Source organism: Megascapheus bottae, chromosome X (genome assembly GCF_031878675.1).
Source record: "Megascapheus bottae isolate mThoBot1 chromosome X, mThoBot2.hap1, whole genome shotgun sequence".
Classification (NCBI taxonomy): Eukaryota; Metazoa; Chordata; class Mammalia; order Rodentia; family Geomyidae; genus Megascapheus; species Megascapheus bottae.
The window spans coordinates 51,632,209-51,638,208 of NC_143547.1; positions in this window are offsets into that span (position 1 = coordinate 51,632,209).

Genomic DNA, 6,000 nt, shown 5'->3' on the forward strand with positions numbered 1-6,000 from the left:
AGCATGCATGAACCGCTGAGTTTGTTTGCATGGTACCATGCACTCACACAAGGACACTCACAGGCAGACACTAACAGGCACACACCCACATGCCCAGGAGGACTGCTATGGTACAGTTCTAGTCTTTCGAAAGGCTGAAGACAGTTCTCAGGAACTAGTTCAAGCCTCAATACTTGGAAAAAGAAAAATGTACAGATATATTCTAACAGAAAACAAAACATACTAAGTGATTCTGTGTGTGTGTGTGTGCACATGTGTGTATTTGCTAGTCTTGGGGCTTTAATTCAAGGCCTGAGTGGTTTCTCTTGCCTTTTCACACATATTTAAAACTCTATCCTAACCTTTCCATCATTTCCTTTCTTTAAGGATTGGCTCTTTACATGGATGCTTCAAGCTTAGCGTCATATGTAACTGGAATTAAAGGCATGAGGAACAATAACACAACAGAAATGGAACTAGGAAGAAATTTGAGAATAACGATAATGGCCTTAACTAGCTGAAAGGGAACTATACCCATGAAGGGAAATATATGAAATATTCCCTCTTGATCTATTAATGCGGACTTCAAAAACTCTACTACAATAGAATACAACTTACCTTTTTTGAAACATCTCCAATATATTTTGGAACCATGAGTGGACTGTGACTATCGAGATTCTACCAAAAGCATGTTGTACCCTCTTTGGTCTTCCTCTGATATCTGGTCAACAGCTCCCTGTCCTCAGCTTTCAACTAGACGTAACATAGCAACACTCTGTGATGTCAGAATGGCTATGGTTCACATCAGCAGTGAAATCAAAATGGCTGCCTGGTCATGGAGTCCACCTTGGGCATACATCCTCCTGGAGTTATTTCATAAATGAGTAGTAATATCTTGGGCACATTGGCTCACACCTCTAATTCTAGTTATGCAGGAGGCTGAGATCTGAGGATCGTATTTAAATCTGGCCTGGGCACTAAACACTGAGATATTTAGAGATATTTATCTCCAATTTTCAACTCTTGGCTCCAATTAAAACCAGAAATTGTACTGGGTCTCATGTGGTAGGTTGTTGTCCAGGGGCTAAGCAGCACAGAGACAGCACCCATGTCTAGAACTCAAGTCCCATAACTGACAAACATTAGGCCATGAATGTGGCCTAATGTTAAGTGTGCTTGATCTTGTCAAGCATTCTGAGTTTGATTCCTTGGTATCACAGAAACACACATACGCGCGAACACACACACACACACACACACACACAGAGACACACACACACACACAATGATCACAAAAAATGATCACACACATCACCAATAAACAAAAAATAACAGATTGGATGCTGTAGATGCTGTGTTAGAGTCAATCTTGAGAACTACCAGGTACAGTTCTCAAGACTTCAGATGTAGACACTGCTCTGGCAAAATGAAAATTATCTATAGATATTTAAAAACATATTATCCTGTATTTGCGTGTATGTTTATATGTGTGTGTGTCCATGTGTGTGCAAGTGTGTTTGTGTACATGTCTGCACGTCCTGGGTCTTGAATTTAAGGACTGATTGTTTTCCCTTATCTTTTCATAGCATCCTTTTTCACTGGAATTAGAGGCAAGAACCACCATCACCCAACAGAAATAGAAGAATTAACAAATTTGAGAATAACTATTCTGGCCTTAACTTGTTGAAAGGGAACTATACACATGTAGGGAAATATATCATGATTTTCCTCTCTTTCTATGAATAAATACTTCAAAATTACAACTGGACTGAGGCTTTTCCCATACCTTTGTAACTGGAATTACAGGCATGAGGAACCAGCACACAACAGAAATGGAAGTATGAACAAATTTGAGAATAACTATTCCGGCTTTAACTTGTTGAAAGGGACCTATACACATGAAGGGAAATATATGAAGTATTCCCTCTCGTTCTATTAATATGTACGTCAAAAACTACTACAATAGAATACAAACATACCTTTCCTGAAACATCTCCAATACATTTAGGAACCATGAGTGAACTGTGGCCATTGAGATCCTACCAAAAGCATGTTGTACTCTCTTTGGTCTTCCTCTGATATCTGGTCCACAGCTCCCTTTCCTCAGCTTTGAACTAGACGTAACATAGCAACTCTGCCCTGATGTCAGAATGGCTATGGTTACATCAGCAGTGAAATCAAAATGGCTGCCTGGTCATGGAGTCCACCTTGGGACTACTTCCTCCTGGAGTAATTTCATAACTGTGCAGTGTTATCCCTGGGCAAATTGGCTCACACCTCTAATTCTAGCTAAGCAGGAGGCTGAGATCTGAGGATCGTGTTTAAATCTGGCCTGGGCACTAAACACTCTGACATATTTATCTTCAATTTTCAAATCTTGTCTCCAATTAAAACCAGAAAGGGTCCTGTGTCTCATGTGGTAGGTTGTTATTCTACTGCTGAAAGGCTCGGTGTCAGCACCCATGTCTAGAATTCAAGTCCCATAACAGACCAAGGAACAATATGCAGAGGGCCAGGAATGTGGTCTAGTGTTAGAGTGCTTGACAAGCATGGATCAAGCCCTGAGTTTGATATCTTGGTACCACAGAAACGCGCATACACATAGACACACACACACACACACACACACACACACACACACTCACAGACATACACACACAGACAAACACACACAGACACACACATACACAAGCATACCAACAAAAAAAATACAGTTTGGATTATGTGGTATAGTCCTATACTTGAGAAGACCAGGTACAGCTCTCAGGATTTTAGATCTAGACAATGCACTGGCAAAAGGAAAAATATATATTTAAAAATATATATTATCCTGTATTAGTGTGTGTCAGTGGGTATGTGTGTGCATGTGCCTGTGTGTGCATGTGTGTCTGTGTACATGCCTGTCGGTCCTGGGGCTTGAATTCAAGGACTGAGTCTTTTCCCAAACCTTTTCATACCATCCTTTGTAACTGGAATTATAGGCAAGAGACACCAGCACCTAACAGAAATAATTTGAGAATAACTAGTTTAGAATTAACTTGTTGAAAGGGAACTATACACATGTAGGGAACTATATCATGATTTCCCTGTCTTTCTATGAATAAAGACTTCAAACTTACATTTGGAATAGAAAGTTACCTTCTTTGAAACATCTGCAATTTCTTCAAGAACCAAGAGTGAACGGTGCCAATTGAATTCCTACCAAAAGCATATTGTACCCTTTGGGCTTACTCTGATTTCTGGTCAACAGCTTCCTGTCCTCAGCTTTGAACTAGACGTAACATAGCAACATTGCCCTGATGTCAGAATGGCTATGTTACATCAGCAGTGAAATAAAAATGGCTGCCTGGTGGTGGAGTCCACCTTGGTCTTACTTCCTCCTGTGGCCTTTTGGTAGAGTGCTTTTCTAGCATGCATGAACCGCTGAGTTTGTTTGCATGGTACCATGCACTCACACAAGGACACTCACAGGCAGACACTAACAGGCACACACCCACATGCCCAGGAGGACTGCTATGGTACAGTTCTAGTCTTTCGAAAGGCTGAAGACAGTTCTCAGGAACTAGTTCAAGCCTCAATACTTGGAAAAAGAAAAATGTACAGATATATTCTAACAGAAAACAAAACATACTAAGTGATTCTGTGTGTGTGTGTGCACATGTGTGTATTTGCTAGTCTTGGGGCTTTAATTCAAGGCCTGAGTGGTTTCTCTTGCCTTTGCACACATATTTAAAACTCTATCCTAACCTTTCCATCATTTCCTTTCTTTAAGGATTGGCTCTTTACATGGATGCTTCAAGCTTAGCGTCATATGTAACTGGAATTAAAGGCATGAGGAACAATAACACAACAGAAATGGAACTAGGAAGAAATTTGAGAATAACGATAATGGCCTTAACTAGCTGAAAGGGAACTATACCCATGAAGGGAAATATATGAAATATTCCCTCTTGATCTATTAATGCGGACTTCAAAAACTCTACTACAATAGAATACAACTTACCTTTTTTGAAACATCTCCAATATATTTTGGAACCATGAGTGGACTGTGACTATCGAGATTCTACCAAAAGCATGTTGTACCCTCTTTGGTCTTCCTCTGATATCTGGTCAACAGCTCCCTGTCCTCAGCTTTCAACTAGACGTAACATAGCAACACTCTGTGATGTCAGAATGGCTATGGTTCACATCAGCAGTGAAATCAAAATGGCTGCCTGGTCATGGAGTCCACCTTGGGCATACATCCTCCTGGAGTTATTTCATAAATGAGTAGTAATATCTTGGGCACATTGGCTCACACCTCTAATTCTAGTTATGCAGGAGGCTGAGATCTGAGGATCGTATTTAAATCTGGCCTGGGCACTAAACACTGAGATATTTAGAGATATTTATCTCCAATTTTCAACTCTTGGCTCCAATTAAAACCAGAAATTGTACTGGGTCTCATGTGGTAGGTTGTTGTCCAGGGGCTAAGCAGCACAGAGACAGCACCCATGTCTAGAACTCAAGTCCCATAACTGACAAACATTAGGCCATGAATGTGGCCTAATGTTAAGTGTGCTTGATCTTGTCAAGTATTCTGAGTTTGATTCCTTGGTATCACAGAAACACACATACGCGCGAACACACACACACACACACACACACACAGAGACACACACACACACACAATGATCACAAAAAATGATCACACACATCACCAATAAACAAAAAATAACAGATTGGATGCTGTAGATGCTGTGTTAGAGTCAATCTTGAGAACTACCAGGTACAGTTCTCAAGACTTCAGATGTAGACACTGCTCTGGCAAAATGAAAATTATCTATAGATATTTAAAAACATATTATCCTGTATTTGCGTGTATGTTTATATGTGTGTGTGTCCATGTGTGTGCAAGTGTGTTTGTGTACATGTCTGCACGTCCTGGGTCTTGAATTTAAGGACTGATTGTTTTCCCTTATCTTTTCATAGCATCCTTTTTCACTGGAATTAGAGGCAAGAACCACCATCACCCAACAGAAATAGAAGAATTAACAAATTTGAGAATAACTATTCTGGCCTTAACTTGTTGAAAGGGAACTATACACATGTAGGGAAATATATCATGATTTTCCTCTCTTTCTATGAATAAATACTTCAAAATTACAACTGGACTGAGGCTTTTCCCATACCTTTGTAACTGGAATTACAGGCATGAGGAACCAGCACACAACAGAAATGGAAGTATGAACAAATTTGAGAATAACTATTCCGGCTTTAACTTGTTGAAAGGGACCTATACACATGAAGGGAAATATATGAAGTATTCCCTCTCGTTCTATTAATATGTACGTCAAAAACTACTACAATAGAATACAAACATACCTTTCCTGAAACATCTCCAATACATTTAGGAACCATGAGTGAACTGTGGCCATTGAGATCCTACCAAAAGCATGTTGTACTCTCTTTGGTCTTCCTCTGATATCTGGTCCACAGCTCCCTTTCCTCAGCTTTGAACTAGACGTAACATAGCAACTCTGCCCTGATGTCAGAATGGCTATGGTTACATCAGCAGTGAAATCAAAATGGCTGCCTGGTCATGGAGTCCACCTTGGGACTACTTCCTCCTGGAGTAATTTCATAACTGTGCAGTGTTATCCCTGGGCAAATTGGCTCACACCTCTAATTCTAGCTAAGCAGGAGGCTGAGATCTGAGGATCGTGTTTAAATCTGGCCTGGGCACTAAACACTCTGACATATTTATCTTCAATTTTCAAATCTTGTCTCCAATTAAAACCAGAAATGGTCCTGTGTCTCATGTGGTAGGTTGTTATTCTACTGCTGAAAGGCTCGGTGTCAGCACCCATGTCTAGAATTCAAGTCCCATAACAGACCAAGGAACAATATGCAGAGGGCCAGGAATGTGGTCTAGTGTTAGAGTGCTTGACAAGCATGGATCAAGCCCTGAGTTTGATATCTTGCTACCACAGAAACGCGCATACACATAGACACACACACACACACACACACACACACACA